Raw genomic sequence first — 13,294 nt, 5'->3', positions numbered from 1 at the left:
GGTGTGAAGTTAATCAAGGGGTGTAAAGTAACCAACACATTTGGGTCAGTTTGGGTCAGTTAAGCACATTGGGTTATGAAGACAGCAGTGCAAGAGTTAATCCAGTGCAAAGCCACAAGTGGACATGGGCTGAACCCCCCTGTTCGGTTTTGCAGCAGAACTCCCGAACAGGGGAAATGTTCTAACCCGAACAGCGAACCCCATTGAAGTTTCTTGAAGCCAAACAGGAAAAATCATAAGTGGCCATTTTGAAGGCTTATATGCAAGTAATTGGCCATAAAATGGGTATGGGGGTCTGGGTAAACAATCATTTTTTCAGGAGGAGTGATTTTAACTATGCTTAAAGTGCAACAGGAAAAATAAAAAAAATATTTAAATATAGTGCCTGGGTGGTCCCTTTAGTCTGTCTGTAATATGGCGAATCTGTACCGTGTATAGGACCTGCTGCAGCAAAAATGAAATTTCCCCCCCAAAAAGTTGTCAAATCCCATTTAAAATGACTCGCAGTTACAATTTCCAGCACCCGGCTATTGAAAAAAATAAATAAAAAAACGGCGTGCCCCACTCCCCCCAGTCCATACCAGACCCTTCGGGTCTTTTTTTCTTCAGCAACTTAGTTGATGACCCCTACTTATTCTTATGTAGTATTGCAATCGTGCAATACCTGTTTAAACTTTAATGTGCTGTTATTATTATAGGCTGAGGATGGAATCTTGCTGATAGAGTAATGGGGCTGAGGCTTTAACAGGCAGGTGGAGCTCCGAGGAAAGTGGAAGTTTAGGTGCGTAAACGTCCCTCCCTCACATTTTCATTCTGTTCGTTCGTTGATGAAAATCGTTATTGATTTTTGTCATAGTTTTCGTTAATTAACTTAATACGAATTTTATTTTCATTTACTTTTCATCACTGAAAACATTCAGCTGACCAAAACTATGACGAAAATATTTTCATCTACGAACTTAACACTGGTCCGGAGACCACTCTGGGCACCCTGAGTCTGGTAGGAGACAACCATTGTACAAGTTAATCTATTGTCTGCTGGGAACTGTTTGACAGCCAATGTTTTTTTCCTTCCATCAATCACTGGCCAGTGGTAGAGAACTGGGACTGTTATAACAAGCTAGGACTGTCTTTACACTAGTCTCAGACTGGTGCATTCTTAATATAAAAAATGTGGGTCAGTCAGCGCAAAGTACAGTACATATGAATGAATAAAAGCAGCTGTACACTAAAGGTCAATATATAATAACACCTTGAACAGAAATGATAAAAGATGGCAGTGCAGCGCTAATGATACAATAAACACATTCGTTTATATATATTAAAAAGTCCCCTTTGATAAAAGAAACATAGATAAGAAGAGTTGACAGATAAGTTCTCCTCGGCGGTGATAGGGGTGCTCATAGGCATTCAAAAAGTGTGTCGTCAGTGCTTCCTCCGCCATTTAGTCAAACCGCTTCCCTCCACCTCTGGACCCCTGAATTAACAGATAGGTCTAACGGGCATTCACCACTAGGGTGATCACAGATGACACTTGAATTGCCAGGTGATTGGAATACTATGGTTGACCACTTCAAACAACCGCACGTTGTCACTCTTAAATCCGATAAACCAGACCGTGATACCATAAAAATCAATGGAAAATATATAGTGCACACTGCGTGGCTAAAATGTATAAGCTTTATTAAAAGACAGGTACTCACAAAACTAGCACTATTATCCCAGTGCTAGGATGAATGACAGAAAAATTGGCATAAGATCGTTTTTCAAACATGTGATCACGTGACAACGTGCGGTTGTTTGAAGTGGTCGGCCATAGTATTCCAATCACCTGGCGATTCAAGTGTCATCTGTGATCACACTAGTGGTGAATGCCCGTTAGACCTATCTGTTAATTCAGGGGTTCAGAGATTGAGGTGAGCGGTTTAAATAAATAATGGAGGAAGCACTGACGACTAGGGATGAGCCGAACACTGCGAACGGACTGAAAATTTGCGCAAACTTTAGAACCCCATTGAAGTCTATGGGACTCAAGCGTTCGAAATCAAAAGTGCTAAATATAAAGGCTAATTTGCATTGTATTGTCCTAAAAAGGGTTTGGGGACCCAGGTCCTGCTCCAGAGGACATGTATCAATGCAAAAAAAAGTTTTAAAAATGGCTGTTTTTTCTGGAGCAGTGATTTTAATGATGCTTAAAGTGAAAAAAAAGTGAAATATTCCTTTAACTATCGTACCTGGGGTGTGTCTATAGTATGCCTGTAAAGTGGCGCGTGTTTCCCGTGCTTAGAACAGTCCCTGCACAAAATGACATTTTTAAAGGAATAAAAGTCATTTAAAATTGCTTGCAGCTTTAATGTAATGTCGAGTCCCGGCAATATGGATGAAAATCAGTGAGACAAACAGCATGGGTACCCCCCAGTCCATTACCAGGTCCTTTGGGTCTTGTATGGATAATTAAATGAATTAAAAAAAGGAAAGGCGTGGGGCCCCCAGGCCCTATATACTCTGAACAGCAGTATACGGGCGGTGCAAACAAGACAGGGACTGTAGGTTTGTTGTTAAGTAGAATCTGTTTGTAATTTTGAACTGGTAAATTTTTAAACTGTAGCTCCAGCCAAAAAATCTATTTTTAAGCTTTTTGGAAAACATAGGGAAGGGTTATCACCCCTGTGACATTTGTTTTGCTGTCTGTGCACCTCTTCAGAAGATTTCACCTCACTTTCTGTCCCAATGACATATGTTTTTTGACAATTTGGGGTTTTTAGTGACACAAGGATTGGTGATAAAATATCAGTGGAGAGGAGACACGTTTTTCCCATATTAACTCTTACAGGAGAGAATTTCCCTTCCTAGGGGTAGATTTCATCTCACTTCCTGTTGTCTCCTTCCGTTTGAAAGTAGGAGTCGTTTGTAGGTTGGATGTTTGAAAGTAGGGGCCTGCCCTATATACTCTGCAGAAATTGCGGCCTTAGGTACCAATTTTATTCAAGTAGCTTTAGGTGCACACTGTGCAGAGGATGCACTACACTAACTGTAAATACTGTAGCTTCTTGCCTGTGGTAATAATATAGGATCAGAAGAACACCACCAATTTTATTCAGGTAGCTTTAGGTGCACACTGTGCAGAGGACACAGTACACTAACTGTAAATACTGTAGCTGCCTGCCTGTGGTATTAATAGGATCAGAAGAACACCACTAATTTTCTTCAGGTAGCTTTAGGTGCACACTGTGCAGAGGACGCACTACACTAATTTCTAAATACTGCAGCTGCCTGCAGTACTGTACTAATAGGATCAGAAGAACACCACCAATTTTCTTCAGGCAGCATTAGGTGCACACTGTGCAGAGGATGCACTACACTAACTTGTAAATACTGCAGCTGCCTGCGATACTAATAGGATCAGAAGAACACCACTAATTTTCTTCAGGTAGCTTTAGGTGCACACTGTGCAGAGGACGCACTACACTAACTTGTAAATACTGCAGCTGCCTGTGGTACTGTACTAATAGGATCAGAAGAACACCACTAATTTTCTTCAGGTAGATTTCGGTGCACACTGTGCAAAGGACGCACTACACTAACTTGTAAATACTGCAGCTTCCTACGGTACTGTATTAATAGGATCAGAAGAACACCACTAATTTTCTTCAGGTAGCTTTAGGTGCACACTGTGCAGAGGACGCACTACACTAACTTGTAAATACTACAGCTGCCTGCGGTACTGTACTAATAGGATCAGAAGAACACCACTAATTTTCTTCAGGTAGCTTTAGGTGCACACTGTGCAGAGGACACACTACACTAACTTGTAAATTCTGCAGCTGCCTGCGGTACTGTACTAATAGGATCAGAAGAACACCACTAATTTTCTTCAGGTAGCTTTAGGTGCACACTGTGCAGAGGACGCACTACACTAACTTGTAAATACTGCAGTTGCCTGTGGTACTGTACTAATAGGATCAGAAGAACACCACTAATCTTCTTCAGGTAGCTTTAGGTGCACACTGTGCAGAGGATGCACTACGCTAACTTGTAAATACTACAGCTACCTGCGGTACTGTACTAATAGGATCAGAAGAACACCACTAATTTTCTTCAGGTAGCTTTAGGTGTACACTGTGCAGAGGACGCACTACACTAACTTGTAAATACTACAGCTGCCTGCGGTACTGTACTAATAGGATCAGACGAACACCACTAATTTTCTTCAGGTAGCTTAAGGTGCACACTGTGCAGAGGATGCACTACACTAACTGTAAATACTGTAGCTAATAGGACTAATAGGATCAGAAGAACACCAGCAATTTTCTTCAGGTAGCTGTAAATACTGTAAAAACACCTGCCTGCCTGTCAGTAGTAGGAAGAGAATAACAGGAACGGATCTAGCTAAACTGAATAACTGAATACAGTGTGTATATATATATATACACAACACCTAGGATGTATATATATATATACACAATACACTGTAAGTGCAGCTATCTGACTCGCCTGCCTACTCTATCTAACGTAAATCAAATTACACTGTCTCTCTGTCTATCTATCTCTCTCTCAACGCTGGAACACACTACACAGGGCTGCCGTGTGGGGCGTGTACTAAACCCCCTGAGCCATAATTGGCCAAAGCCACCCTGGCTTTGGCCAATTATGTCTCTCTGTACAGACAGCGCTGTGATTGGCCAAGCAAGCGGGTCATAGTGCATGCTTGGCCAATCATCAGGCAGCAATGCGAACGGCCCATATAGTTTGTAATTCGGCGAACGGCCCAACACACGATATTCGAGTCGAACACGAAGCTCATCCCTACTGATGACACACTTTTTGAATGCCTATGAGCACCCCTATCACCGCTGAGGAGAACTTATCTGTCAACTCTTCTTATCTATGTTTCTTTTATCAAAGGGGACTTTTTAATATTTATAAATGAATGCGTTTATTGTATCATTAGCGCTGCACTGCCATCTTTTATCATTTCTGGTGCATTCCTAATGGCACCCCCACGCATCTGAAAACACAGTGCGTTATCGGGTGCATGAAATCTCATGGCTCAAAAGTACCATTCCAGCCGGCGATTCTGTGCACCGAAAGAACAATCATAGCGGCAGTTCAGCCACTCGATCATTCTTACAGGCGGCGGGAGGGGACACCCCCCCTCCTGCCGCCCTCCGGTGCTTCTCGCCCGTGCGATCGGCGAACCGGAGAAAGAATCCACCACCGTCCGTCGGACGTTGATCATAGAGATTTCCGGTGACCAGATGGTCCCCAGTCATCTCTATGACCTTCAGAGGCCCGGGTGCGATGTTATGACGTCTGGACGGTGGAAGTAAACAAAGCTGAGAACTCAGCTGGAAAGAAAGAGATCGTTCATTTTTTTTTATCTCAATCTTTCCAGGCCTGGAGGAGAGATGTGGGGTCCTATAGACTCCACATCTCTAAATAAAGAGGACCTGTCATGCACCATTCCTATTACAAGGGATGTTTACATTCCTTGTAATAGGAATAGAAGTGATAAAAAAAAGAGATAGTGTAAAAAAAAAAAAAAAAAAAGAAAAGAAAGTAAAATAAACAACAAAAAGAGGAAAAAAAATGTTAACGCGTCCCCATCACCGTGTGCTCACGCACAGAAGCGAATGCACACCTAAGTCGCCTCCGCATATGTAAACAGCGTTCAAACCACACGTTAGGTATCGCCACATGCGTTAGAGCGAGAGAAGCAATTCTAGCACTAGACCTCCTCTGTACCACTAAACTGGTAACCTGTAAGAAATTTTAAACCGTTGCCTATGAAGATTTTTAAGTACCAAAGTTTGGCTCCATTCCACAAGTGTGCGCAATTTTAAAGCGTGACATGTTAGGTATCTATTTATTCAGCGTAACATCATCTTTCACATTATACATATATTTTTTAATTCATTAAATTGTTGCACAAATGCCCTGTGACATAAAAAGTTGCAACGACCGCTATTTTATTCCTTAGGGTCTCTGCTAAAAAACATATATAAAGTTTGGGGGTTCCGAGTAATTTTCTAGCACAAAAATTATGATTTTTATTTGTAGGAGAGGAGTGCCAGAATAGGCCCGGTATGGAAGTGGTTAAAATTATCACATGTTGTTGCTTTTCAGTCTAAAATGAAGACATACACAGCTGTATTTACTCAGTGTGACTTGTAACATCCAAGTGAAAAATATAACACGAACATGAGTTGGAAAAAGGATCACCCCCTTGTGCCAGTATTTTGTTGAACCACTTTTTGCTTTAATTACAGCCTTTAGTCTGTTGGGATATGTCTCTACTAACTTTGCACATCTAGAATTTGCAATATTTGCCCACTTTTCTTTGCAGAACTGCTCAAGTTCAGGTAAATTTGACGGTGACCGTTTGTGGACTGCAGTCTTCAAGTTATTCCACAGATTTTCAGTGGGGTTTAAGTTTGGGCTCTGAGTAGGCCATGCAAGGACACTCATCTTTTTCTCCTTCAACCACTGTGTGGTCATTTTTGCTGTGTGCTTTGGGTCATAGTCTTGTTGGAAGGTAAACCCTCTTCCCACTGACAACTTTCTGGCAGAGGGCAGCATATTTTCCACAAGAATTTGGTGGTATTTTGCCACATCCATTTTTCTTCTATCCTGACAAGCGCTCCAGTCCCTGCTGCAGAGAAACACCCCATAACAGGTTATTACCACCTCCCTGCTTTACTGTAGAAATGGTGTTATTTGGATGGATTTCCGACAGACATCTTGTTTGGTGTTGAGGCCAAATAATTTAATTTTAGTTTCATCTGACCATAACATCTTTTTCTATGTGGCCTCAGAATCTTCAAGGTGAGTTTTGGCAAAGCTCAGTCATGACTGCACGTGGCCTTTCTTGAGGAGTGTTTTTTTTCTTGCAACCCTCCCATACAAGCCACATTTGTGGAGAGTTTGTGATATTGTTGTCACATGCACACAATGACCACTTTTTGTCATAAATTCTTGCAACTGCTTCAGAGTTTTTTTAGGCCTCTTGGGAGCCTCTCTGACCAGTTGACTCCTGGCTCTTTCATCCCGTTTGGAGCGACGTCCTAAACCAGGGAGATTCTTTATTGTACCAAATACCTTCCACTTCTTAATAATAGACTTCACTGTGCTTCTAGGAATTGATAAAGCCTTTGTTTTATTTTTTATCCATCTCCTGACTTGTGCCTGTCCACAACCTATCCCAGAGATCTTTTGAGAGTGCCTTGCCACCCATAGTTGATTGTTTGCTTCAGTTGCACTACTAGGGACTGAAATGCTCCAGGAAAGCTCTTTTCATGCTGAGCTAATCAAAATGACCACAGCCGATTACAGTTAAAAGTCAAATGGCTTTGTGTGTCATTGGGAAGGTGATTAGCTACAATTGATTGAATTTACAAGTCATTTTAGGAGGGGGTGATCCTTTTTCCAACTTAGTAATACAGTTTTTGATTTTTTTTCACACTGAATAAAACAAAAACTGTGTCTATTTTCATTTCAGACTGCAAAGCAACAAAATGTGCCTACTGTAAAGGGGGGAGTGATTATTTTCTATACCCACTATATGTACACCAAACCACTAAGTGATAAAAAAAAGAATCCTTCTTAGGCAGCCAAATTAGTTTTGCACAGAATAGAGGAAAGGTTGACTTCAATCATTTATTTACAATAAAAAGCACACAAATGTTAATTTATATTTTAAAATCAAGAGACGTGCACATTTTTTATTTTGCAATAAATTTTCAGTCAATTTCAATAACAATTAAAACATCTTTTCATTTTTTCCCATTTATTTTCACTTGGTAAACCTGAAAATTATTGTTATGTTATGTTTTAATTGCATTATGTTTGCAAGATTGGATATCACATTTAAAATTTTGAAAAACATTAGCATTTTTTTTTTATAAAGTACTATTTTATTTTTATAGCAAATTATGGAAAACACTTTTAGTAACTTCTTTTGGTGTGGCACACTAGTTTCTTGAAGCACATGTTCCTTTCTGAGCACTTCATTACCCTTTTCTAGTACCTGAAACATGAATATTTAAAACCAGTATGTGTAAAACAACCATGGAGTCTGTATATCTAAACTTGTGTCACCCATTCTTGCTCCTCCTCTTGCTAAGAGCATCCAGTGCTAGCTCATCCATTTCAAGCTGAATTTTATATGGAATTCATGTTAGTGGAAGAAAGAATGACATAAAATAAACCGTTTTTCTTTATACTGAAACATGCAAACGTGAAACTTTTTTTTTAATTAGGACCTCACCTGGGTTTGCTCTTCTTTTTCGTACATCTTCTCACTGGCAACTTAATGGCTGTTTTCTGTGTATAAATATATGTGAATGATATATACTTTTTTCACCTAAATAAAGTCCTTGTATTATCTGGGTTTTTCTTATATTTAAAGTATATGCAAATGTTTTTTACAAAGCATAAAAGATATATAATTCAAAAAACTTTAACACCGGCCTAAGGTACTCATTTTTAGATTTATGATACTAATATTCAAATATTATCCCAGTGTATTCATTTTGTGAGGAATTTAACCTAATGAGTATATGTTCACAGATGAAGAAAAGTGAACTGCACACCCTGTAGAAAACTACCGCTTTAGATTCATGTTGGATAGATAGATCACATTTTTGATGGTTGTGCATTCATCTACTGAAATGTGCAATGGAAAAATAAAATAACCAGTGTTTGTGTGATGTGTTAAATGCTCTAATTTGTGAACTCCGGTGCTCTGATGTTTGCTCCTTAGATAGTTTCTTTTGAACTCTTGCTTTTGAATACAGTATGATCATTACTGAATTAGGTAGTCATATACTGTATTAGGCACACAAAACCTATATTACATAAATCCGATTAACTGGATAATATAAGGAGAGGTTGTATTAACATCCATAGATGAATGTCTAACCGTTTCAAGAGATTATTGGAACAGAAAATAAAATTGTGCACTTATCTATCTCTGTTCCTCTTACTTACCTCATCATTTTAACCTATTTAATTGAAATATCAATTCCCTCATGATTTTCTCTCTGTGGCCTGCCTGGCACCCCATACCAGCTTGTTCCCAGTCTTGCATTTTGTCTCAGGCACATGTGTAAGCCTGCCAACAACTTGATGAGCTGTCCACAGACTTTTCATTGAAGCGGAGGGAGTTCATATGCATAGGCGCCAAGGATGACAAGCAAGGCCAGGAGTACTTTGAAGAGTTGCTGAGGAGCCATGGTCAGGCCACATAGCAAAGTTAAAGGGAAAGTTGCATTTCATGTATGTTACTTTAAAGAAATATTGGGGAAAGATAGGAAGCCCTGAGAAGAAAGAGGAAAGAACCCACTAATTAAACTGTTTCCCAAAACAGTTATATTCAAGAAATGCCTTTGGTGGTAACTGTCACATTTGTTAGTGTGCTTATGCAAGCTCCCAACCAAACTTTCAAGTCATCAAATGGCTGGTGTCATAGCTGATTGCTTGTGCAGTACCATGAGAACTGTAGATCTAAATAGAGACTTATGCTGCGTACACACGAGCGGACTTCTCGTCGGACTGAACTCCGAAGGACTTTTCAACGGACGGAGTTCCAACAAAACGGACTTGCCTACACACGATCACACCAAAGTCTGATCGTTTAGAATGTGATGACGTACGAATGGACTAGAATAAGGAAGTTCATAGCCAGTAGCCAATAGCTGCCTTTGTGTCATTTTTGGTCCCTCGGACTAGCATACGGACCAACGGATTTTTCGATAGGAATCGAGTCCGTCGGAAAGATTTGAAACTTGTTATATTTCTAAGGTCCTTTAAATGGGATTTTTGTACTTACCATAAAATCTATTTCTTGTAGTTCATTAGGGCGCAAAGACTGCTGGGATTTACTGCTGCCTACAAGAGAATTTGGGCACTGGCAAAAAAAAACTGTGCCAACCCTTTATAACCCCTTCTACCCCCAGCATGTCTTAGTTTTGTGAAAAAGCAGAACCAGGAGAATGACCATAGACAAAAATAGGTTGGACCTGCATTCTTCAATGAACTACAGGAAATGAATTCCTATTTTTTTTTTTTTTTTTTTTTTTTAGCATTTATCAAGAGACATAGGAATTCATAGACTGCTATAACATCCAAAATTGAGGGGTAGGCAACAGCGACAAAACACTAAAAGCCCCACGAAAACCATAGAACTCGGGACTGCCTGCATCTTAAAGGGACCCATAAAGGACCAAAAGCTGACATGAGAAGATGCCTGAACATCTACCTCTGGAACAGGACTGCAAGTGCCTAAATCTTTCCCTTGATGGTACCTAAGACAATGTTGATCTAGGCCCATTTGCAAAAAAAAAATCCAGGAATAATGCTACAGAGAATGTCCTGGGGTGAAATTCTTTAGCCTCATAAGAAGCTAAGTATGCCTTCCATGTGTAATGGCAGACCCTGTGGAAAGTAGTCTTCCTAGCCTTTAGCATATGCTGTTAAAGCCAGCACCCATGAAGCAGAATGATAAACCAAATCCCTGGGGCAGAGCCAACAGAGTGTCTGTCAGAAGTTTGAGCACTACATCCGCCTGAACCAGTATGGAGCTATGAGTATCACCAAAATGCCCTCCATCTCAATACTGTAAAGCATGCAGACAATAGAACTTTGAGAGAGGAAAGGAGTAGAGCGGGTTGTACTGATCCCACAGAGCCACCACATCCACTGCTTCTGCAAGAGGATTACTTTACCTGGGGACAAACCTGTCCATTTGTTGTTTAACCTGGAGGCCAGGAGGTCCACATATGGCATCCTCCCCCTGTGACACAGGTTCTGAAACACAGAAGTCCATGCAATGAGGTAGTCTGCCTGCTAATTGTTCATACCTGGGATGAAAACATTGGACAAGGCTGGAACATGATGCTCTGCCCAGGACAGGAATCTTTCTACCTATTCTTCTGTGGCAAGACTTCTGGTTCAGTTGGGGTGTCCCGCGCTGCAGAATGATAAAACAGACAATCTGGATAAGCCCTCAAAGCGTCTGGCAGAAATCTCATGCCGTGTACACACGGCATGACTTTTCAGCATCAAACGTCCGACGGTCTTTCCGACGGACTTTCGACGGAGTTACGATGGACATTCAGACGACCGGACTTGCCCCCACACGAACGGACTAAAGTCCGTTCGAAAGGCCTTTGGTATTAATATGATGATGTACGAAGGGACTAGAATAAGGAAGTTCATAGCCAGTAGCCAATAGCTGCACTTGCGTCCTTTTTTGTCCGTCAGACTAGCATACAGACGAACTGATTTTTCGACCGCACTCGTGTCCGTTGGAAAGATTTGAAACATGTTCCAAATCTAAAGTTCGTCTGATTTTTTGACAGAAAAAGTCAGCTGAAGGTCCAATGAAGCCCACACACGGTCGGATTGTCCAATGGATTCGTTCCTTCGGACCAGTCCGGTCAAAAAGTCCACCCGTGTGTACACGGCATTAGGGTCGGTGTAAAACATGTGCCTAGACCAGCCCAGATCTCCAAGGATGACTAGAATGCCCTCATCTTGATCCTGTGGAGTAGACCTGAAAGTAGTTTCACAGGCTGAAGGGCATACTGTAGGTCAGGTTGTATAAACCCCACAGAACCACCAGAGCATCCATTGCTTCTGACAACTAAATTACCTGAAGCTCCAGGATGTTAATCAGGAGACACGATTCCTCTGACATCCAAGTCCTTTAAACCAACAGGGTCTCCAAGTCTCTTCCCCAGCCAAACAGGCTGGCATCTCTTGTAAAGATCTTCCATGAGACCAGAAGAAAGGACTTTCCCAGCACCGGAACAGGATTCCTGAGCCACCAAGCCAGGGACTGGACTGACTTGTCACACAATGACAGGATGTTGTGTTGAATGGGACTCAGGTGGGACTATTCAAATGGACTGCCTCAAAAGAGGCTACCATCGGCCATAGAACTCTCTAAGTCATAGAATTCTCTAACTTTACAAAAACAAAGAGTTGAATTACTCCTTGACTAAGGAGTCTGAGTCAGGAAACAAAGAGTTTGAAGCTGCTCCTGAAGCAGAGAAACTCTGGCTTGAGCCATGACTAGCATGATCTACCCAAATACTCCAAATGGTGAGTTAGTTCCAACACAGACTTCTGAAGGTTCAGGATCCAGCCAAATCTTTGCAAAATCTGGATGATTCGAGGTATGTTGTGTGCCAGAACCTGTGCTGAATGCTCCCTCAACAAAAGATTATCCAGATATGGGGATAGCCTGGGAGTAGAGCAAAGCTGGTACAGGAGCCTGCACCCTGATGAACACTCAAGATGCAGAAGCTAGGTCAGCGTTTCTTAAACTGTGTGCCGGGGCACATTTTTGGGTGTGCTGCTGGGAGCCTGGGAGCCGTCACTGTAACAGTCGGTCTGAGGGTACGGCCACGGCGGCCGGTTGCTGTTGCATTCTGGGAGACGGGAGTCTTGGAGGCAAGGGGCGCAAGGGAGTCGGGATGCATGACTGGCTTGAGCTGCGAAGCTGGGCGCTAACAGCAACTTTACCCCAGGACCAGGAGCATCACCCTCCTAGGAGGCTGTGGCGTGCAAGGACCTGCTGAGCTGAGCTGCCAGGTGAGAGACCCTGATAACCCCCACAACACCCCCCCCCATACACCACATTTGCTCTGCCCCAGTGATCAGGCTGCACTGGTGACTTAATTTATGGGCACTGGTGAGGCTGCATTTATGGGCACTGGTGAGGATGCAATTATGGACACTGGTGAGGCTGCATTTATGGACACAGGTGAGGCTGCAATTATGGACACTGGTGGGGCTGCATTTATGGACACTGATGAGACTGTATTGATGGGCACTGGTGAGGCTGCATTGCAAATCTTTTCAGGTGTGCCACAAAAATTTTTACATCTTTTCGGTGCGCCACAAGACCAAAAAGAAACACTGAGCTAAGTTGAACGAAAAAGCTGAAAAACTGGAAGTGCTGAAAACCCACAGCAAAGTGAATGAATTACTGATGCAGTTAAAAAATGGGGAAATGCAAGTGTGCATCCTTGATATCCACAGTCCAGAAAGTCTCCCTGATGAAGGGGGACTATGACAGACCTGGTGGATTCCATTCAATATTTCTGGGCACAAATTAAGTCATTTAGGGTCCTGAAATCCAAAGCAATGACCCCTTGCTCCAGAAGATTCACAAGAGATGTATATAAATGTACTAATCCATTTGGTGATACTGGTAGGTTGGGGGAAATGAAATGCAGAGGAAACTAGCTAGTAGTCCCCAGAAACCAGTTCCGGAAGCCAAGAATTC

The sequence above is a fragment of the Aquarana catesbeiana genome, linkage group LG02, assembly GCF_042186555.1.
Source record: "Aquarana catesbeiana isolate 2022-GZ linkage group LG02, ASM4218655v1, whole genome shotgun sequence".
Taxonomy (NCBI): domain Eukaryota; kingdom Metazoa; phylum Chordata; class Amphibia; order Anura; family Ranidae; genus Aquarana; species Aquarana catesbeiana.
Note: the sequence above shows the minus strand (reverse complement) of the source record.